Below are 24,057 nucleotides of genomic sequence, written 5' to 3' on the forward strand. Positions count from 1 at the left end.
ATTGAACCATGTAGTATTTTAAGTGTTAGATAGTTTTTTGCCTTACCTACAAAAAAGGCCATTTCATATGTTTCAACTTAATAGTAGGTGGTGGTAGCACTGGGATTAGAACTTGGGTCATTTGACTCCAGAGCCCTCTCTTAATCTTTACCCTATTATTTTGACTATCATGTATGCCAATAACTGTTGGTTTTCAAAAAGAAAAACCCTCAGATTAAAATACATTATTGAGTTCCAAGGTTAGTATGTGATAGGGTTCCAAAAATGGAAATGTGCTTATTTAAACAGTATGAATATGAGATGGATGTAGGGGGGGGGCAGTGAGAGAGTAAAGGAAACAAGTGAAATTATATACTTTTACCTCCGCTTAGTCCATATGGAGTTGGAGACTATAGGTATTAATGCTAATTTTCTTCCAGACACAGGGGACTGAAAAATCCTTTGTTCTGACTTATAATTTTCCACTTGGTTCCAAATCTCAAGAACTGCAATTTTAGACTATGACTGGAATATAAAGTTGCTCTGTCTATTAATTTTCAGGCAGAGTAAGTTTACAGTAATAGGCTTGTATGGTTTTGTGTGTTCAAGGGCCAAAGTGTGTAAAATCTTTGGGAAATTGGAAAAGGAAGGAAAGATTTCTTGCCAAACTCTTTGATATGTTTGATCCTTTCGTGTGACTAAACGCAGAATGAAGACACAACAAAGAATAGACTTCCGTCAAGAGGCCAACATGTAGTTGCTCCCCTCCCCCCAAAATGGGGTATAAAAATGTTTCCTATTGAGGGTTGTAATCAACTAATTTTTAGTGTGTGTGGTTCACAGAAGATTGAAGCTTAAAAGGAGTATTTGTTTCTCTGCGATTTTTGCTGACAGCTCTTATCAGGTTACAGTTCTCAGTCTTAACAAAAAGGCTTTATATGAACAATGCTTGCTGTATTTTAGCATGATAAATGAGTCAAGGTGGTGATGACTTAGGCATGAGAGAAAAAACAAGGAATGTTCTAAAGACGCTTGGGATTACTGAGCTGGGACCTGGCAGGAGTAACTGGAGATAACAACTTCATAACTTGAAGTGGAAAGGAGTCTGTGAGAATCCCACTGTGGAAGCAGATCAAGTCACTTTGTCAATACAGCCGGGTGATGAGGTGCATGTGCTGGCCCTTGGTATTGAGTGGCTAGCTAAAAATGTACCTGCGGAGAAATAATATTCTGGGCTCCTGCTCATTTTTCTGCAATGTTCCTCCTTAGTGAAGCTTCTCATAAAATATCTTGCAGTTCCAGAAAACTGGCCTGAACCAATTTAATCACAACTCATTTATCCCAGTTTCACACATTCCCCTCAGTATATTTTGCTCATACATTTTCAGAAGAACATGAATAGTAAAGGTGAAGGAAAATAATTTCCTTAATGAATGAAGCTGACAGTCACTGGTAGCTTTTTCTTTTTATATGGTTGATCTCTTTGCTTCTAAACATGAGAAAAGTGGCCTTGAATTAGTTCATATTGCTCTAAAAAAGTGTTCTCTAGGGGCTATGACCTAAGCATTTACAACTTTGATCTGGTTAAAAATGCTTTTATATTTTTGTTTTATTTTTATATGACTGAGAAAAGGAATGTGTTCTATATGTTTGGTGAGTAGGCCTTTGTATATTAATATCTATCACATAACCATATAAACACAGACATTTTTCTGGGCCTCAGACTGTGTGTCTGGTCCCATGCTCATGTATAATTTAAAGAATGTTGTTCTTGAACACTCTTTTTAAAAATATTCTAAAATAACTTCTCCCTCAAAAAGTTTAGAAGGAATGAATAAAACTAAAGAATGAATAAGAAGTAGGAAAATATATTTTCAACCTTAATAAATTAGTTTCTTATTCAAATATCGTCTTGGGGGGAAAGAAGAACATATGACAGAATAGTTCTAGTTCTGCATTCGTAATGTGATATTGGATATTTTCCTTAGTGTGAAGTGTATTATCACTTCTTACTCCTGGCATCTCGTCCTGAAAATATCTTACCTTTATTCTGACTTCGTAGGACTTGATTAATAGGAATACACAACTAGGATATCACTATTCACCTTGACTCTTAATTTACAAGCAATAATAGAAGGATTGTAGAGGAGAATTCTCAATCTGTCTTAGTATCCTCAGGATTAATAAAAAAAATTTCTTAAAGACATTCCTGCTCTTCCCATTGAAAACAACATTAAAATGAGAGAAAATAGTCCTTCAGGTCAGATGAGTTTTGTTTTTGACATTGGCACAAGAGAAACCTGTGAATACACTAAAAGTGAAATGTCAAAGCACAGAGACTATAAACCCATTCTACCAGAATCCAGACTGTGAATGCCAAAAGGCTTTCCTTGGAGAACAGGTGTTATGGCTCTCCCCAATTCATATGTTGAAGTCTTAACCCCCAGTTCTTTAAAATGTGACTTTACTCGGAGATAGAGTCTTTATAGCAGTAATCAAATTAAAATGAGGTCATTAGGGTGAACCCTAATCCTATATGTCTATTCTCCTTTTAAAAAGGGGAAATTTGGAGACAGACACGCACACAGGGTGAATGTCATGTGAATGATCAAAGCAGACAGAGATGGGGGCAGAACTTCAAAAGCCAAGGAACACCGAAGATTGCCAGGTTCTCCCTCACAGCCCTCAGAAGGAGCTAACCCTGGGACACCTTGATTTTGAACTTCTAGTCTCTAGAACTGTGAGACAATAAATTTTTGTTGTTTAAACCATCCTGTTTGTGGTATTTTGTTATGGCAGCTCTAGCGAATTAATACAATGGGGTAGGAACTAGACCTTGAGAGTCTATCTACAAGGGCTAGTGCTGTGCCTCCAGAGATCACCGTTCCCCAGACCTTGGCAAATAAACCTCAAGAAATAATAGTGAATTGAATTGGTCCAAATGATGGCCTCATTTAACAATGTCTTAAATAAAACCTTGCCTAATGACCTCAGTTGCAGCAATAAAGCTAAAGAAAATTGACGAGAATAATCTTTCAGTTCACACACAAAAAATGTGAGTTCTGATTTGTTAATGAAATTTAGGTTGACTGAGCAAAGAATTCCTCACTGAACATAGTTGCTCTCATTTTTCTAGGTCACCAGATCATAGAAAGAGGCTGAGAGATTCACACCTGAATTATACTAATTTGCATAAACTAATGAAATTGCAACTCAACCACTGTTGTGAGGAGTTATCCAATTCATTATGCTGACAGAAGCAGGGCATGAGGGAAGGGAAAAGTCTGTCAATCCCCTGGAAAACCATCAATGTTACTCTACCGTGATCTAAAGAATATGGGAGAGAATTTTATATGTATGAGTCATTTCAACCACTGGTGAACAAGCAACACTGGTTCAGGAAATCAATATCAGCAGACATTAGGAATATGGTTGGTTCTTGACAGGATCCAGCCAAGAAAACATAACCTATGTCACATACTTTAAAAGGGGGAATTTAATGCGCTAAATTCGCTATGCAGCTGTTAGAAGAGCTACACAAGCAAACAGAGGAAGGTGATGTCACCCAGAGATGGGGCTGGAGGAACAAAGTGAGGCTGTGGTATTTCTAGAGCCCCTGACCCTGGGTGAGAGGACAGGAACTGAGACCCCGGAAGGGAATCAGCAACTGCTGGAGACATTGTCCAGAGCAGGGAGAGGGGAAAGTAATACCCTGGCTTCTCTCTTCTTCCCAACCTCCAGTCTCGTTCCAGCGCCTCCCATTGCTGAACATGGCTGGAAGCAGCAAGGAGGCTAGGGAAAGGTAATTGGCTGGTGTTGGCTCCTTGAATGACTGGGCAAGGGGAGCAGTGTCAGTTTCCTTTTGCTGCTGTAGCCAATTACCACAAACTTAGTGGCTTAAAACAATACAAATTCGTTCTTTTATAGTTCTAGATTTAGAAATCTAAAATCAAGGTGTCAGCAGAGCTACGTTTCTTCTGCAGGCTTCTAGGGGAAAATCTTTTCCTTTCGTTCTCCAGCATCTAGAGGCTGCCTGCATTTCTTGGCTCATGGCTCCTTCCTCCATCTTCAAAGTGCATCACTCTAACCTCTGGGTTCATTGTTACATCTCCGTTTTTTGACTTTGATCCTCTTGTCTCCCTCTTGTGATTACATTGGGCCCACTCAGATAATCCAGGAGAATCTCCTCATCTCCAGAGTGTTAACCACATCTGCAAAGTCCCTTTTTCCACGTAAGGTAACATACTCCTAAGTGCCAGGGATTAGGTTGTGGACATCTTTGGGGACCATTATTCTGCCTATTGCAGGAGGGAAGGTAGCAGACCTGTGGGTAAAAAAGCAAGTGACTGGCACGAAAGGCCTCTTGCTAGCCCTTCATAGGCTCTATCATCTCCACATGCTCTTTTGCACATAGTATTGTAGTATTTCAACTAGCCCAATTCTTATAGAATATTCTTTGGATTGGTGTTTGGAGGCAAAGCAAGTTTGCTCATTTATAAGATGCTGCACTGAAGGCTTAATGGAATGTTATCCTAGCAGACTTTGTTTAAAACTTCTATTGAATAGAATTATTTTGAACCAAACAAATGCTGAGATAGAAGCAGAGGGTAGAGAAGAAAGAAATAGGGTTTGCTTCAGTCCAGGGGCCTCTGGACATTGACTAGCCAGATACTAAATGAGGAGAACCCTGTATGTAAGCCGAGTGAGTAGTTGTCAAGAGAAAGGCTCTGGTGTCTTAGTGTCCCTCTGTTTTTTTTTTTTTTTTTTTTTAAACTTATTTTATGTCTTCAGTGGGAAGTAAACTAGCAGGAGCCTTCTGGTCTTTGGTCTTTAAACCCTACCCTTGGGATGGCTGGATCAAGCACGCCCCACCCAGCTTCTCCACCCATCCCAAGTTGGCCACACACAGATGTGAGCTGTTTCTGGCAAAGGTAAAGACCAAGTCAGACAATGGGTCTACTCTAGGCAATTGGGAAATGTGGAAATATTTTTCAGGGAAAACAAACCAAAACTCCAGTAACAGAAAACTTATAGATAATTGCTTTTCTCCTTCTTTACTCTTCTATCTTCTAGAGTTTTCTGAGCACCGTCTCTCTTTCTCCACTAATGAAGTCCAATAGAAGATTCTGATTTGTGGGTGGCAATGTCTTCCATATGAGGTTTCCCAAGGAAAGGCCCACAGGATAAAGGTGGCAGAATGCAGTATATTTTCCAAAGCAACCTCACCCCTATTAATCTTATCTAGAAATTTAGGAAGAACGATAACTGTGAGGCAAGCTCAAACACAACTAACTCTACTCCAGAGTGTTTCCTTTGACTTATTGAGAATAGTCTCTTCAGTCTTCATCTTTGTAGTTGTGGGTCTAACCTATGCAAGAGTGTGTTACAGTGATGTGTCGCTTAATGACGGGGATATGTTCTGAGAAATGCGTCATTAGGCGATTTCGTCATGTGCGAACACCATAGAGTGTACTTACACAGACCTAGATAGTGTAGCCTACTACATGCCTACTCTGTATGGTACTAATCTTATGGGACCACGGTTGTATATGTGGTCCATCATTGACTGAAACGTTGTTATGCGGTGCGTGACTGTATTTTGAGTCTATGGATGGACTGTAAGCAGATATCTAAATTCTCTGAAGAGTATAGGTCCCCATATTTCAAGAACATGATGAGCACTCACTCAGCCAGCTCTCCCACAGAAGTCTCTATGGTCACTCTGTTTCATACACTGTGAGACTTGGCAGCGGGAATGGTGCAGGTCATGGATGCATTTACAATCTATCTTGGTCTTTGGAAATGGGAGTTCCAGAAGGAGAAAGAGGGCTGGGATCATGAATGGGCTTGGCCCTCATGTGGTAACTTGCTCTGACTGGTACTTATATTACTCCACAACTCCTGGCTGTGGTCATTTGGTTAGGGCAGCCTCTTCTTGGTCTAACTTAGGATTGTGAGGATCCATAAGAATCTGGCAGCACAGTTTGATAACCGAGGAAGGAGCACTTTTCAAGGTATACAAGCATCATGGAGGGAATGAGATCTTTAAAAAGCTGATCATGTTCCAGCTCCCCCATATCCTAGTAGGGCATCAGAACCTTGGTGAGAATAAGGGACTTTTGTTTTTAAAGGTTTGTGTGTGTGTGTGATAGACAGAGCGAGAGAACGTGTTTGTTTGGCTGGTGGGGGCAGTAGGACAGGGAAAAGGAAAGTCTGACAGTAACAAGTAGAATCTGGAAATAACACTTTTCTACTGAACCTTTCATGGGTCAAGTGCCCCTCTAATGTCCTCCTTTTTGGCTGCCAAGTGACATAAGTAAGCAACCAAAGAGCTATACTTATGGGTCTGGCTTAATGTTCTCAAGTGGTGTGGGACTAAATTGGTACCATTTGGCAAGAGAGATATATTTAAGACTAAAATGGACTTATAGAACAGCTTCTAAATTTTTGATCCTAGGGGGCTTATTGTTCCTGCTGTACCAATGGACCCTAAGCTTACATGAAAGGTCCATTAAAGTCTGTGTGTAACAATTAGTGCTTTTTTTTTTGAGCAGACTGAAAGTATATTGGCTTTAGCAGCTTGGAGTCAACTGTGTTGCTATGACAACTAGATTGTAGTCTGTAGCCCCTGGTTTCCTATGACGACCCCAGAGTGTGGTATGTGGTGGTGGTGGTGGTGGTGGTGGTGGTGTGTGTGTGTTTAGAGGAAGTTATAAGGGAGTTTGGAGATAAATTATGATCTATGTATCCCTTGGTCTTCTGTTCAGGTTATAGAAAAGGGATTTGAGCAAGAATCTCATTTTCTTAAAAAATAAATCTTTCTGAAACTTTCAGCTGTTGTAGTTTTATACACTGAGCACAAGGTCTGTATTTCCCCAGCCCTGTTTACTTATCTCTGACATGCAGAATGTGCTGTGCTCTGGTATTTTCAATACTGAATGGGAACTCAGAGAAAGGCTAACGACAAGATAATAATAGTCAAGTAAAACAATTTCTTGGTTCAAATAAAAGAGTGTATGTAAAAATGCTTAGTAAACTAAAATAAATCCATGTTTTTAGCTTAAATTCAAATATTTGTTATATTTCAAGAATGCTTCTTGAAATGAGGAAGTGATTTAAAATTGGGAGACAAAACCAGTGTATAGACTTAAAAAAATTTAGTTTTGGTAAAATACACATAACATAAAATTTGCCATCTTAACCATTTGTAAGTGTACAGTTTAGTAGTGTTAAGTATATTCACAGTGTTGTGCAATCAATCTCCAGAACGTTTCATCTTGCAAAACTGAAACTCTATATCCATTAGCAGCTACTGTGAATAGGGCTGCTGGTAACATTCATCTGCAAGTATCTGTTTGAAAACCTGCTTTCAGTTCTCTTGGGTATATACCTAAGAGGGAATTTCTAAGTCATATGGTAACTCTATGTTTAAATTTTTGGGGAACTACCAAACTGCTTTCCACAAAGGCTGAATCATTTACAATCCCATCAGCAGTGTACAAGAGTTCCACTTTCTCCAACACTAGTTATTTTCCGTTTTTGAAAATTATAGCCATCCTAGTGGGTATGAAGTGGTATCTCGTGGTTTTGATCTGCATTTTCCTAATGACTAATGATGTTGCGCATCTTTTCATGTGCTTGTTGTCTATTTGCATATATTCTTTGGAGAAATGTTGATGCAAGTCCTTTGCCCATTTTAAAATTGGTTTGTCTTTTCGTTGTTGAGTTGTAGGAGTTATTTGTATATTCTGGATATGATTTGCAAATATTTTCTTAATTCTGTAGGTTGTCTTTTTCACTTTCTTGATAGTGTTCTTTGATGCACAAAAGTTTTTAATTTTGAGGAAGTCTAATTTATCTATTTTTTTTTCTTTTGTTGCTTGTACTTTCATGTAATAGCTAAGAATCCGTTGTTAAATCTGAGGTCATAAGGATTTACTCCAATGTCTTGTTCTGAGAGTTTTATGGTTTTAGCTCTTATATCTAGGATGTTGATCCATTTTGAGTTAATTTTTGTGTAAGGTGTGTGGTAGGGGACAACTTCATTCTTTTGCATTTGGATACTCAGTTTTTCCAGCACTATTTGTTGGAGAGACTGTTCTTTCCATGTTGAATAGTCTTGGTGCTCCTGTTGAAAATCAATTGGCCATAGATTAAAGAACTGCATTTGGGAATCTTTTGTACTTCTTTCTCCCTCAGTTTAGACTGAGCAGCAGCCAGAAGTAGAATTTTCTCCTAGGATACAACTCAGAGAGTTGTCTTCAAAACAAGATAATTTGATTGAGAAGCACTCCCAACATGAGAGTTGGATCTAGATGGAGAAGAAAAGCAGACTGAAGCAATATAAGATCTCTACAAGGATGGTAGAAATGGATGTGTGTGTATGGGAGGAATGGAGTAGATGACTTCAGTGTTTGATTCTAGAATAAACTCTGAGTATAAGTCTTTGAGGTGGGAATTCCAGGATAATCACTGATTGGGTTGTGGGGCTTGAGAGACAGGGCTGGATGGTATGCTACAGACCACCTCCAAGAGGCCTGAGGAATTCTCATACTTAAAACAATCTACCCACATACTCCACCCAACTTCACATATCACCTCACCTCCCCATGTACAAAGGGCTAGCTGTTGTAAATAGAATGTTTACTAATTGGCATGAAAACAGGAATTCTCATATACAAATGCAAATAGTTAACCAGGGGGAATCATTAAACACTTGAAGAAAACCAATACTGCAAAGGAAAGGCGCCAAATTCATTAAACAAAAGAACTAACACATGAGGAATTAGAGTTCAAAAGACAAACAGAAGACTTTTAAATAAGCTAAATTAAAATTCTTAGAAGAATTCTAGACAATTTTACTACCATGGACCAAGAATAGAATGATATGAAAAAACCAGTTAAAATTATTGACATTTAAAACCTGTGAGAAGCAAGTATAAAAATCAAATACCAGATGGGATGTTTGTTAGGATGGTCACAGCTGAAGATGCAATTCATGAGCTGAAAGACATTGTGGAGGAATGTCCCCAGAACTCGGCCAAATACGCAAAGAGAAAAATGTGTGAAAGAAAAGTTAAGATATGAAAGACAAAATTATTTGGAACTTCAAGTTCTTTTTGTTGTGAAACATACAAGTGTTTGAGAGAAAATCAAGACATTTATTAAACAGTGAAGGATTCAATAATATTACTGTCCATGGAGTCTCTCTGAAAGAATCTTTAGAGAATGTACTCCACTTAAATAAAAAACATGTCTAATAAGAAAGACTTGGGATAAAAGAAATTTGTTCTTTAAGTGTTTTTTTCTCTGTTTTGCTTGTTCTTTCTGAAACTTGGTTATTTCCTGAGAGGATGTTTCTTCCTCTAAAGCCCCTCAGCACCACAGAGCTTGAAGTCGGGGTAAATTTTCTTCATGTCTCTGGTGCTGTTCTCAAAAAACATCCCTCTTCCCTAAAAATCCTAGTTCTTTTGAAGTGCCTAAACTTCAAACCATACCCCACACTACCTTTCCTTATTGCAGAAATTCTCACACTACTTGTGATTCCTCCTCATTCATTGAAGAGTTGCTCTCTTCCTCCTCACACTTAAGTCATAATTTTGGTAACTTCATCATCCACTTACTTCCTGGAGCTTCTCATTTCCAGTGATCATTTTTTCCACTCCCATGGTCATCCTCTAGACCTTGTCACATACAGCAACTGTAACAACTTTGAAATCTCATTGTCAGGCTGGCTAGTACCTCCTGTCTCTCCAACTCACTACTCTAGAACCTTGATGGCAACAATATTTCAACTCCTTCAGTTTTTTAACCTGCTAATTTTCCTCTGTGTTACAGCCTGCTTTCCATCTGTCTTCACTTTTCTTCTTACCCAGGTTAGATTTCATGGTTCCTCATTATGATCATCCAGTTGTAAACACCCCCAAGCCCCTTTCCAACTCTTTTTGCCTGAAAAAAATCCTCAACCTCCAGTTAAATCCAAATTTACAACTTCTCTACATTTAAGTAGTTGAATGTAACTCGAGTAAAACAATCTTGTTAACTGGCCTCACTTTATATTTATGACCAGAAATTTCATGCCTTCTGTCATTATTGCTCAATAATTCTAACATGTATCTCCAATAAATTTGCCTTTCCATTTTTCTGATGAGTATTTCATACCTTCTTCTCCCTCTTTAGATGAACTTGCCAATCTTCCCCACTTGTCCCTACTTAGCTGATGTGTTTGACTCTTATTTTGTTGGAAATAAAAAAAGGAAATATAAATACCCTTGAATATTTCCATCTACTAATCTACCTGTATCTGTGTCCATGTTTTCTGTCTTGCATCTTGTTACAATGGACAAATTGTCATATTCTTAACTAAGGTGATCTCTCTACTTACCTAGACTCCATCCTCTCTTAGCTACTCCAGGACTTCTCCTTGAGGCTTTCTCCATTCACTCTTGTATCTTCACATTTCTTCTCTACCAGATCATTCTTAAAAGCTTACTAAGATGTAATATTGTTGCTTTTGAAAAAAATCCTCCAGTGACACTATATTCTCCCTCAGTTACCCAAATTCTCATAACCCTCCTTCCCTTTACCCCAGGCATTCTTGGAAGAGGTATCTATACTCACTGTTTCCATTTCCTACCTCTTATTATACCTATAACCCACTTTAGTCAGGTTTTTTTAACCACATATTCCACAAAAATCCACTCTTAGTTGGTCATTAATAATCAACAACCTGTCAAATCCCATGGTCAATTCTTTGATCTCACATGGATTCCTCAGCAGCATCATACAGAGGAAACTCTTCCCTTCTTATATCTCTTCTTTTGTTGGTTTCCAGAGCACTACACTCCTAATTTTCTTCTATTTCACTGACTGGCCTTCACTGTCTTCTTTACTAATTCTTTTTTCTCTTCCTCATCTCTGTATTTCAGAATGACCTTTCCCACATTCATTACATTCCACCTAACATAACTTTTGAAAAAAGGAATTCATTTTATGGTAGAAGAAGGCAAATATAATCTAAAAATAAATTCTATTTATTATTATATTAGGAAAAGGGAGAGGGAAAAATTGATCAAGATACACAAATATATAAACTTCAAAACAAAGAACAAATATGCATAGTTACTGCAGTCCCTTGTCTCTTCCACTGGTCACGAGGCTATAGTTGGAGTTTATAACTGTCTTTATTCATATTGTCTTTGCCCCCATCCAGAAGCTCAGTTAGTCAGGATGTTTTTTTACCTGATGAGGTAACTAGACCATCTCCTGAAAAGTCTGAGCTCTCAGTGGTTTTAATTATATTGGATTTCTTTAGGATCTGAGTCATTAGTGGTCCTATTTATATTGAGTTATTTTAAAACTTTTCTCATGGGGCATAGATATAGTAGAAAGTGCTCCAGAAAATTCCCTGGGTTCCGTACATCATCTTTCTGCCCCTTTGTTCAGTAGCAACCCTAATTTCCTTTCATGATTAGGAACAATCGTTCCAGGTGGGAGAGTAATCCCCTTCTTTGGTGGTTGGTTTAGGGACATGAGAGACCTTAAATAACCAGGAGCCCAGTTGCAACTTTCCATACAATGGAACACTTGTTGTGTCTCCTGGTGGGACTGCTCCTCCTTTGGGAACTAATACCTCTGTTTAGCAGACTCCAAAGACATAAGGAAGGTGTGTCTTGTTCCCAATATTTTGTAGGTATCCTTGTTCCCACTATTTTGTAAACTACATGAGGGAAGAATATGTGGTCCTAAAACAATTCTGGAAATATGAGAAATACTCAGATATTTGTTAAGTGAATGGAAGAGGCAAAATGAGCAAAAGAACCATTAATACTAGTTAAGTAAACTTAACTACTTAAGTAAAAGTAACCACTAGTTAAGTAAAATTAAAATATCATAATAAACCTAGAATTTGATTCTGATGATTTTAACCCAGGAGACAGAGCAAAGTGCAGAAGAAATTTAAAAGCGTGCTAAGATTCTGGTCTTTTTCTTTTTCTTTGTCGTCTTCTTTGTATGTGTGTGTGGGTGTGTGTGTGAGGTTGGGATATAGATACTCATTAACACTGGAGATTGATAGGAAAACGTGTTTAAATATGTATGTTAAAATTCAATACTCAGACACTTCTAGTTGAAGTTGGTGAATCAAACTTATTCATTAGCTTCCACTCCCTTTCGAAAACCCATTATAATTGCAGGAAAAATATTTTTTAAAGCTATAATCCCACAAGGAAAAATAGACCTGGAGAAGAGACAATAACAACAACATTTTGGGAGCTGGCAAGCAGAAGAATGAGGGGTTGCTGATCCAGCAACACAGAGAGAGCTGAATTTTAAACTGGCAGAGGGAAATGTGAAGAAGAAACCTGATATACACCATGGAATCCCTGGTCTCAGGAATTGGTGGTGCCAGGTGCTCCTCGAAGTGAGAGGTGAAGGCAGGGTTTAGTCCAGTATGGCGGCTTGAAACCTTGTCTATTAGTAGTAGGCTCCTAGATCCTAACCCAATTTATGCAGCTGCAGCCTGCTCTCACCCTTCCTGGCAGTGGCTGGAAGTTTATTGTCTGAAGTATATAAACAGAGGGTCTGGGCTGGGGGTCACTAGGCACAGTTGAGGGTGTGGTGCCACATTGAAAATAAGGGGTTAAATGAAAGTTTACTTCTTGACCATTAAGACCACCAAACTCCTTCCCCCATATTTAAATGTTTGCCTAGAATTATGCCCTTTTAGCATGGCACCTAACCAGTCCAAGAAAAGACTAAAGAAGACTGACAGTGGGGCTTCCTCAATATGGTGGCACAGGCAGACCTTCCTTCCAGGGAAGCCCCACGCACGGAGTGTATACCCAGCTTTGTGGCACCTCACTCTTAAATGTATATGGGTGGCAAGAATCCTCAGACATTTAAGGAAAGCCTCTGACACGAAAGCCAGAGACCAGGAAAAAAAAAAATAGAAAAAAGCAACTTGGGGAAAACAGAGACAATGCAGGAAGATGGAAACAAACAAACAAACAAATAAACAAAAAGAACAAACTTACTCCGTTAATATCCTTGGAGAGGTAAGGTATTCCACTTATGGTATAAAAAGCAAGAAGCTATAAAAATAAAACAAAGGACAAAAAGAAGATTGTTTGGAAATTAAAAGTATGAAAACGAATTTAAAATTCAGAAGAAAATTTAGAAGATAAACTTGAGAAAATCTCTCAGAAACTATATAACAAAAAGACCAAAAGCTAGATTAGAGAGAAAAGAAAATTGAAAGGACTGATTCAAGAGTTCCAGATGCTTCAGAAAATGAGAATGAAGAAAATAGCGGGGAGGACATTTTTTAAATAATCCAAAAAACATTTCCAAAGCTGAAGAACTGTTTCCAGATTGAAAGAGAACATCAGAGGCTCAACACAATGGATGAAAAATTTCAGAGCCATGTGGACTGGGCAAAGAGAAGTCGGGGGGTGGAGAGGGATGGGAAAAGTTTTATTCTTTTGTAAGTTTTCGTATTTTTATTATTATGAGGAGATTTTAAAAGGTTCACATATTTTACTATATAAAAATAAAAAATTTATATCCACAAAGAAAGCAATTAATGAATGGCAAGCATGAGACTAGGAGAAAATATTTGTACTATATGACAGAAAGGAAGGCTTAATCTATATTATATAGAAAATATCTACAAGTCAATGAGAAAAAGACAGTTGTTTTTATCTTCTGCTTATGAGTGAGATCGTACAGTATTTGACTTTCTCCCTCTGGCTTGTTTCACTTAGCATAATACCCTGAAGTTCCAATCACGTACAGAGAGTGGAATAGAGACCTGCTCACCTAAGATGAAAGATCTTGGTAGGGACACATCTGCAGGCAGGGAAACAGCCACTTGAAGAATGTTATTGCCTTGCTGTTCTCTTTCCCAGAAGAGAATCAAGAGACCTAAGAGGAAGACATTTTGGTGAGTAGGTGATTAGTATAAAAGGAGAGAGTTCTTGATTTTGAGTGTCTACTAACCATGAAAGAAATTATGTGCGAGAGTTCTGTGATTTCCAACCCGCAACATAATTTAAAAATAGGGTAGTCAATTTCCTCTTTCTTACATAGTGTAGATCAGGTTTTGGAAACCTTTCAATACAGTGGGCCAAAGTTCTAACTTCTTACCTGCTGGCAGTAAGGGGGCAGTGAATCACATCCTGCATCCTGCCTCCCCCTTGTGGGTGCGGGTGGGGGAATGGGAAGGGAAGTTTTATGGTAAACTGGGCAAAGTTCTGTCACTCGCCCATCGTGGTCCTTGAATGCAATGAGGAGAGGCCTATGATGGTCTGCCTTCTGTGCTGGGATCTTGTTTGCCCCTCCTCATTCAACCTTCGCCTTTCCACCCAGCTTTCTGCTCTGGGAGGCTGACCTGTGTAGACTCTATCAACCCTCTTGCTCTTGAACTTTTGGTTGGGTTCAGCCAACAGGGGCATCCGCAAGAGATCAGCAGAAGGGCCGAGAGGGAGTTCAAGGTATGATTACTGGCTCCCCTCCTGCTAGGCTGCCCCGGACTGGCTGTGCACCCCCCAGCAAAGGTCACTGCCCCTCACAGGGTGGCCTGTCTCCATGCAAGAGCTCTTGAAACAATGCAGACAATGTAGATACCCCAGCTGAAAACCTGAAAGAATGTGTCAGATTTGGGGATGGTGCTGGTGGGCAACATCAACAATGGTACAGATCAGGGAGGGTGAGGCTGAATAGAGAAAATAGTTTATTGCTGTGCAATGTTGTCTAAATGCCATGTTTGGAGAAATAATATTAGTATTTCATTGACACTTTTTTTCTCTTTATTTTTTATTTATTTTTATCTTTTTATTGTGGTAACATTGGTTTATTCATTATACAAATTTCAGGTGTACATCATTATATTTTGATTTCTGTGTAGATTACATCACACAGTCTTTGGGTTCACCACCCAAAGATTGACTACATTCCATCACCACACACATGTGCCTAATCACCCCTCCCTCCCTTCCCCTCTGGTAATCAGCAATCCAATCTCTGTCTCTATGTGATTGTTTGTTGTTGTTTTTATCTTCTGCTTATGAGTGAGATCGTACAGTATTTGACTTTCTCCCTCTGGCTTGTTTCACTTAGCATAATACCCTGAAGTTCCATCCATGTTGTCACAAATGGCTGGATTTCATCTTTTTTTATGGCTGAGTAGTATTCCATTGTGTATATATACCACATCTTCTTTTTCCATTCATCCCTTGATGGGCACTTAGGTTGCTTCCAAGTCTTGGCTATTGTGAATAATGCTGCAGTGAACACACGGGTGCATGTATCTTTACATATTCGTATTTTCACGTTCTTTGGATAAATACCCAGCAGTGGAATAGTTGGATCGTATGGTAGTTCTATCCTTAATTTTTTGAGGAATCTCCATTCTGTTTTCCATAGTGGGTGCACGAGTTTGCACTCCCACCAGCAGTGTATGAGAGTTCCCTTCTCTCCACATCCTCTCCAACACTTGTTTCCTGTCTTGTTAATTATAGCCATTCTGATGGGCGTGAGGTGATATCTCATTGTAGTTTTGATTTGCATTTCCCTGATAGTTAATGATGTTGAACATCTTTTCATGTGCCTGTTGGCCATCTGTACATCTTCTTTGGAGAAATGTCTGTTCAAATCTTTTGCCCATTTTTTAATTGGGTTGTTCGTTTTTTTGTTGTTGCGATGTATGAGTTCTTTATGTATTTTGGAGATTAACCCTTTATCAGATACATGGTTGGCAAATATCTTCTCCCAATTGTTAGGTTGTCATTTTGTTTTGTTGATGGTTTCCTTTGCTGTGCAGAAGCTTCTAAGTTTGATGTAGTCCCATTTGTTATTTTTTTTATTGTTTCCCTTGCCCAGTCAGACATGATACTTGAATATATGCTACTAAGACCTATGTCAAAGAGTGTACTGCCTATGTTTTCCTCTAGAAGTTTCATGGTTTCGGGTCTTACATTCAAGTCTTTAATCCACTTTGAGTTAATTTTTGTGTATGGTGTAAGATAATGGTCTACTTCATTCTTTTGCACGTGGCTGTCCAGTTTTTCCAACACCATTTATTGAAGAGACTTTCCTTTGTCCATTGTATGTTCTTGGCTCTCTTGTCAAAAATGAGCTGTCCATAGATGTGTGGGTTTATTTCTGGGATCTCAATTCTGTTCCATTGATTTTTGTGTCTGTTTTTGTGCCAACACCATGCTGTTTTGCTTACTATAGCTTTGTAGTATATTTTGCATTCAGGGAGTGTCATACCTCCAGCTTTGTTCTTTTTTCTTGGAATTCCTTTGGCTTTTCGGGTCTTTTGTTGTTTCATATAAATTTTAGGATTCTTTGTTCTATTCTGTGAAAAATGTCGTTGGAACTTTTATAGGGATTGCATTGAATCTGTAGATTGCCTTAGGAAATATGCACGTTTTAACTACGTTAATTCTTCCAATCCAAGAGCACGGAATATCTTTCCATTTCTTTGTGTCTTCTTCAATTTCTTTCAACAATGTTTTATAGTTTTCTGTGTACAGATCTTTCACCTTTTTGGTTAAGTTTATTCCTAGGTATTTTATTCTTTTTGTTGCAATTGTAAATGGGATTGTATTCTTAATTTCTCTTTGTTCGTTGTTAGTGTGTAGAAACTCAACTGATTTTTTATGTTGATTTTGTATCCTGCCACTTTACCATATTCATTTATTATTTCTAAGTTTTTTTGGTGGATTCTTTAGGGTTTTCTGTATATAAAATCATGTCATCTGCACGTAGTGACAGTTTCACTTCTCCCTTTCCAATTTGGATCCCTTTTATTTCTTTTTCTTGCCTGATTGCTCTGGCTAGGGCTTCCAATACTACGTTAAATGAGAGTGGTGAAAGTGGGCATCCTTGTCTTGTTCCTGTTCTTAGAGGGATAGCTTTCAGTTTTTCTCCATTGAGAATGATATTAGCTGTGGGTTTGTCATATATGGCCTTTATTATGTTGAGGTACTTTCCTTCATTGACACATTTCAATATCCCAGAAGGGAAGCCTATATTTCCATGGGGCAGAGACTGCCAATTCCTTCTCCAAATCCATTCTCTGCTTCCTGCTAGGCTGATGTTGAAAGATAAACTGAGGCATATTAAAGCTTTTAAGAGTTTATTTGAGCAAAAATCAATTCAAATTGGGAAGTATCCAATCCAGCAGATAGAAAAGAGCTCTGAGGAGCTGTACAAAATGAAAGACTTTTATAGGCAGAAGGGAGCAGGAACAAAGAAGTTATATTAGGCAAAAAGTGGGTTGGTTAATGCAAGGTTACTTTCCTTTAGGGGATGGTGGGGGTCTATCATGCAGATTACCTAACTAGTGGTGACCAAGTGATTCCTGTTTGACTGGTTTAAGATTCCATATCTGGCAGAGTGGAAACTGTAATAAAGTCAAGTCTCAGTTTGGTGACATGAGGCTTAGCTTAAGTGACTCCATTTTAGGCCTGTCTTGTTTTACCTCCACCTGTAGTCTGTTTTGCTACTTGGTAAAAGTCCACCTTCTCTTGCTTCCTTGTGACTAAGGTGTGGCCATGTGACTAAGTTTGGACAATGAAATGTGATATGGAAGTGTGCTGTGACTTCCAAAGTGTTCTTTAAGGGAGGGAGCATGTTCCTTCTTTACTCCTTCCTTTTTCCTGTTGTTTGGAGTGCAAACACAGTGGCTGGAGCTCAAGGAACCATCTTAAACTGTGAGTTGGCAAGTTAAGGATGGAGAAGGGCCACAGAGTGGAAGACTGGGCCCAAACTATGGATTCACCATCCCAGCCCTCAACTGCCTGCCTTTGGCTTCTACATCATGTTTATACCACTGTTGTTATTATCTTTTTCTATAATGCAGCCCCACCAGTCTCTGAGTTTTGAGTATAGGAGACAAGAGCCTAAGGATGTTTTCATTTTTCTTGGATCCCAGTGAAGCACTTGGAGAGACAGAATTAATACTCATTTCTGGATTCCAGGACATTTTTGCCAGTGATCCAGGCTACCTCCATAATATTCTTTCTTTCTCTTCCCCTCCCTCTCTCTTTCTCTCTTTTTTTTTTCCAAATGCTGAGGTTCAGGGTTAAGTATGCAAAATCTAGTCTTTATTGGGATTTGGATTAAAGTGTCATTTGAAAGAGTCTTTAATATGTTTCCAGAGCCACTGACTAACTGTAGAAATGAAGTGTCAAAAAACAGTGGAACTTTGCTGTAAGCAAGAATCCAATAAATTATGCAGAGTTATTAAAGGATGCTTTATCATCAGATGTTCATAGTTTTATGGCCTGAAGAACGGAGAAAGAACACACAAGTGTCCTACAAGCCCTGCTGCTGTTCTCACGGTTTGCTTTCCCCAGGATTTAATAGAGATGGCAGCTTAATTATTACCAGCAGCCCACCCAGATAGTTAACTACAGGTCAGTAATTACTCAGTGAAGCAAGGAGCTGCTGCAGCACAGAATGGAGAACAATTAGTCCTTTTCAGGACAGAGAAGGACCAATATTATAACACGAATTCCTCAGCTATAACATTACCACTTGCTCTAAGTCATCATAAAATAAACCAGAATCTAAGGAAAATAGTGAGATGTGTATAATGCGACCACACAAAAGACCTACAGATGGGTGTGGAGCAAACTAATTTTCAATGCACAACCACGTGATTTGAATACCTAATTTAGCAAAAAAAAGAAATGAACAAAACCCCCAAAACAAAACAAAACAAAATAAAAACCCCCCAAACCCCTCACGTAAACAATAGTCTCTTAGATGAGATGTAAAACTACTGAGGTTTTTTTCCCCCTTTTTTGCCAGCTCAAGGGAAGTGTCTGTGTGCTGCAGCTCACAAAACAATTATTTATAAATTATAAAAGTATCGCCTCTGTTTATGGATCCACATAATCTCTGCATCTTGACAGTTAGGAGGCAGGAAATATTATAAATAAGCCCTCCCTTGTTGTAAGCTGGAAGGAGAATGGCTGGTGAGATGTTTCCAAATTGGTTATTTTTGGTGTATGGGGGCTGGAGAGGGAAGAGAGTGTGTTGAGAACGTTGGGAAGCCTAAAGTTCCCAAGTAATGTTTGGTTAGTGAGCAGAGAATCTGCGCTGCTACCTTATCAATTCACTGAGGTCGCTCTTTTATCTCCTCCACCTGATGGTACGTGTTCCTCAGTTCGTTCTACACCAGCATTTGTTTTTCACCCATACTTTCTTGAAATCACCTTTTGTGTGCTCCAACTGAGGGGTTGTAGAGTGTAGTGATTGAGAGATGGAGGCAGGATCCCTGAGTTAGAAACTTGGCCCCTTTCTTCCTAGCGCGTGATCTTGGGCAAGGTACCTCCCTGCATCAGTTTTCCTATCTGTGAAATGGAGACATGGATTGTTATGAGGATTAAATGAGATATTATTTTTTAAGTGCTTAGAACAGCATCTGGTATATAGTAGGTGCCACATAAGTATCTGTTAAATGTTTTAAAAAAACAATTCTGATAAACTTCAGAGTTATAAATTGCCTGCTCAGAATGGATAAATGAATGGGGCATTACCATCTCTCCAATTGAGGCAAAATGAGTGTGTGTGTGGGGTGGTAGTGGTGGTGATTTGGTGGAATTAGGAATTGTGAGGGATGAAAATACCTGAGAACCCCTGGTTTACATACTCTCGTTAGTATTTTGATTATGGCATCGCCAGCAGTGAGGGCCTCACCAAAGGTCCCCTGGATTTCAATGTCAAGTGTTTGATGAGGAGACAGAGAAGAGAGGAGGTGAGGTGTGCAGTGAGCTGTTATACAGTGAATCGATGTGGGGAGACGTGGGTCATGCTTTGCTGAGGCAGAGTGGTCAGAGCAAAAGCATTAAAGACGCAGTGAGAGACAGCTTCAAAAGATGTGGCCTCCCTGAGGAGGGCTGTACACAAGCCTGGTTGCCAGGCCAGTGCAGCAGGCGGCACCCAGCTGTGGTGGCCCCTGAGCTGCTGGCTGACCGAGCCAGACCCAACAGGCAGTGGGCAGATGCTGCCAAGCTCTTCTGATTGGGGCTAGAGGATGCTCTTGGTGAACTAATCTTCCAGCATCTTTCAGCAGTGGTTACTCCATGGACAGCATCTATTTTGAAGGCAGAAAAAATATGGACTCTCTGCTCTTGATTCTGTGACCTTCAATTTCCTCATCTGTAAAATGAGGATTTTAATAACTTCTACTTCATGGGTTTGTTCTAAGGATAAAAAAAAAAGTGAGTATAAAAGTACTTTACCCATATCAGTTATTATTATATAGAAGATATGCACATTTTGTGATTAACTTATAATGCGGGATCAACATGCTTTGTATAGTAAAGATATTCCTGAAAAGGTCTGTAAATATGTTTTCTCATAGAGGCCAGGCCCTTTAGGAGACAAGACCATGACGTAGTAATCTTTCCCTCCTTTGTCCTAACCCAGTGCTTTTCTCTAATTAAATGTGGAACAGAGTATCTTACTCCTCAAAGAAATCCTATGGGAAAGAATCATTTTATGTGGAAATTTAGTGCCTCATTAGCAATTTTTTAAAATCTAGATTTTTTACGTGGAGCCTGTTTAAAGTAAGATATTGGCATATAGTATTGTGCTGTATTAAGACACCTCCTCGCCTACTGTCCCCGCCCCCCGCGCCCCCCTCCTCCCTCCTCCCACCCGGGACCACAGCTCTCTCTGTGGATGGCAGTGTGAGTAGCTGGCTTGGGAAACGCCTCATCTTTAAAGTTCTGGAGACATTTAAATTTAAATAGTTCCCTGCATTTTCTGGGAATATTCCCTTTTTAAAAAAGCACCATATTTACACTATTTATTATAGGACTCCTCTAATTAGTTACCTAATTACTCAGTCTTGATAAACCTGAGATAAATTCAATTCATAAAAATTAACAGTAAATTATTTTGAGTAACTGTACGCTATCTGCAATTTTTTAAAACAGTTTCTTTAACAAAATAAAATCAGGGGATGGAACACGACCCAGAAATTCTTATTACATTAAAGAGAAACATCTGAAATGTCTTGAGTTTCTTCTTTTAAAAATATGAAAGCAGAGCGGAACCATCATCTATGAAAGATACAGATAAATCACTGGAAAGGACTTTAAAGGTTTATAACTATTTGGCAAAAAGATTTATGAAATCTGAAAACTAGGAAGAAAGAACAGAATGAATCACTCAAAAATCCTCTTTGACGCATGGGATAAAGCTTGTTTGGAGTTCTTTTTTGGCTTATTTTAAAAATATATAATTGATGAACTGTGAAGTTTGAGCTAATTTCCTTTAAATTCCTCTAGTAAACCTAATTTCAAAGGCAGACTTTTTTCCAAATGAGATAGCTATCTGTCTTTTAATATATGTAGGCTCTTTTTCTCTCATGTAAATACAAATTCTAATCTGTATTCCATATTTTACACAAGGAGCTCTCTTTTTTGAAATTCTTCCCCAATAAAGAAACAAACTCAAAAATGATATATATGTGCATGGACTTATGCAAAATTTTAAAATTTGTTTCCTACATGTATTTAGGTGCAAAACATGAATTTACCCCTAAGTGCAAGAAACGCTGTATTGCTTTTCTTTTTTTCCAAGTTAAATCTGGCTCTCTGATCACGTTTGCCAAAATATTGCCATATCTAATTTTAGACATGGATTTGGAGTCCCTATTGTTCCCTAGGCTTGCACCATGGAGTGGTTGGCAGAGAAGTCACAAGGCCTTCCCCAGATCGTGGAGTAAGGCCTGGGTTTAGTTTTTGGTGGTCATTTGCTTTGCTCCCTCTGCAATACCCTCTGAGTATTGCAGTCGAGTCTCCTCCTCCATCCTCTGTGGGGTACCGCTCCACCCAGTGGGCTCTCAGATACTCCTCACAGCTGCCCTCTCACTAAGTCAGGCTGAGCCACAGACACCCTCTCTGTTACCCCCACGGCTTCAGAGGTGAATGACTGGCTGTCTCTGATTCAAAAATGGTATATGAGTGCCTTCCTCTCCAGAGCTGTTCCCAAATCCCTGTTCCCCTTTTTCACACATGGGAAATCTAGAGCCTTTCTCTTTTTACTCACCAAATTGAGTTCTTTGCTCTTTTTCTACTTCTAACTCTACAACCTCTGGGAGTTTAGGCTTTTGTACACAAAGGCCTATAATTCTGTTGTGGGATAAGATAAGCTAGGACTCCAGGACTCAGAGGTTTGGTAGCTCCCTGGAATAGAAGAAGGAAAAATAAGTCTGTACCACAGCACCAAGAACAGAACATGGATGGATATACAGAACATGGATGGATATCTCCCTCGATTGCCCTCCACGCACATGTGTGAGATGGAGAGTAGGACCATCCAGAGAAAGCCACAATGACCTAGGATGCTTTCATGGACCCCTGCCTTTTGTGGGCACTCTACAATGTTATTTGGCAATATTACTTCTCATTTCATAGAGATATGGCTCTATGGTCCTACTATGTGAGTTCTGGACAGAGAAAATGAGGGCAGTGAAGTAAAGCATGGAATCCTGTTCCTATGTGGGTTGTGAAACCACTGTCATTACTCTATAGTCATACTGTCATTAGTGTTGCAACCCAATAAAACCTACAACCAAGTTGACCCGACATATTCATGGAATATCAGCTCTTCTCATCAAGATATAATATATTTAAAAGTATGTTTCCATAGCTAAAACAAATTTTCATTCCTAAATAGGCATTGATGGTGACCTTTTCCCTTCATTAAGGCACAATATTCCAAAGGTAAAGGCCTCAGGATGGGTTTCCCTCTGCTCTTCCCGCTTATGCCCATTCCATCTATAATTCTCTTTTATGAACATTCTTTCCTCTCTCCTCTCCAAGCAAAGGTTTCTTAAATAGTATATCTTAGTCCCAGGAAGGGACAGTTCTTAGGTCAATGTAGGGATGGCAGAATCATAGCAACTGTAGGTACTATATTCCTGGGATAGAAATTGGGGCAGATACCATGAATGAGCTGGTGGGGGTGGGATGAGAAAGAGATAGAGAGAGTAGCACCAGGTCATATTTAAAGCCATAGGGACAAGGAGGTTTCACACTGAAGAGTTTTGGATAATAGATATGTAGTGGTATTGGGACAAAGGAATTTGAAAGAATTGGAGAAAAGGAGAGAATATGGGAATAGTCTGGTTAGAGTCTAGGCAGGGAGTGCTCTAGGTGTCAGGCTATAGGAAGTCAGCAATGATGAGGCATATTCTGTTGAGCAGGGACCAGCTTCTGTGGTAAGTGGAATAATGTACCCCCATTTACTCCCCCACAAAGATGTCCACATCCTAATCCTTGAACCCTGTGAATGTGTTACTGTACATGGCCACCCATTTACAGATATGATTAAGTTAAGGATCTTGAGATGAGAAGATTATCCTGGATTATCCTGGTGGACCCAATGAAATCACAAGGGTCTTTACAAAAGGGAGGCAGGAGGGTCAGAGTCAGAGAAGAGGACATGAAGATGGAAGCAGAGGGCACGTTAATGTGGCCATGAGTCAAGAAATGTGGGCAGCCTTTAGAAGACGGAAAAGGCAAGAAATGGATTCTCTCCTAGAGCCTCCAGAAGGGACCTAGTTCTTCTGATGACCTACTTTGAACTTCTAACCTCGAGCTGGAAGATAATAAATTTATGTCGTTTGAAGCCATTACCTTTTTGATAGTTTGTTATAGCAGCAATAGGAAACTAATACAGTTTCTTAAACTCTTTTTGCTGAGGCCAAATATTCTTGTTCCATAAATGGAGATAAAAGGCTTCAAGCTGGAAACTCAGATTAGAGGAGGATAGAAGGTAGTGTGAATGAACTTCAGTCAAATACAAATGATGACATGAATCCCCTCCTCATTTTGCTGGGAAAGAGGAGTTTTAAAAGAAGACATGTTCAGGGCCATGGATGGGGAAAGTTGTAAGTAAAGCACTGAGGTTGAGAAGAGTATGAAAGGGAAGGCTGAGGACATCTTTGATGGGCTTACCCATTTTGTCTCACACTGGCCCTGGTACAGTTTATCTCCATGTTCAAGTAGACAGAAGCAGGGCTGGAGACTTATGTCACAGCCACCAGGA

Source organism: Ceratotherium simum, chromosome 18, assembly GCF_057802395.1.
Source record: "Ceratotherium simum simum isolate JZ-2026a chromosome 18, ASM5780239v1, whole genome shotgun sequence".
NCBI classification, from domain to species: domain Eukaryota; kingdom Metazoa; phylum Chordata; class Mammalia; order Perissodactyla; family Rhinocerotidae; genus Ceratotherium; species Ceratotherium simum.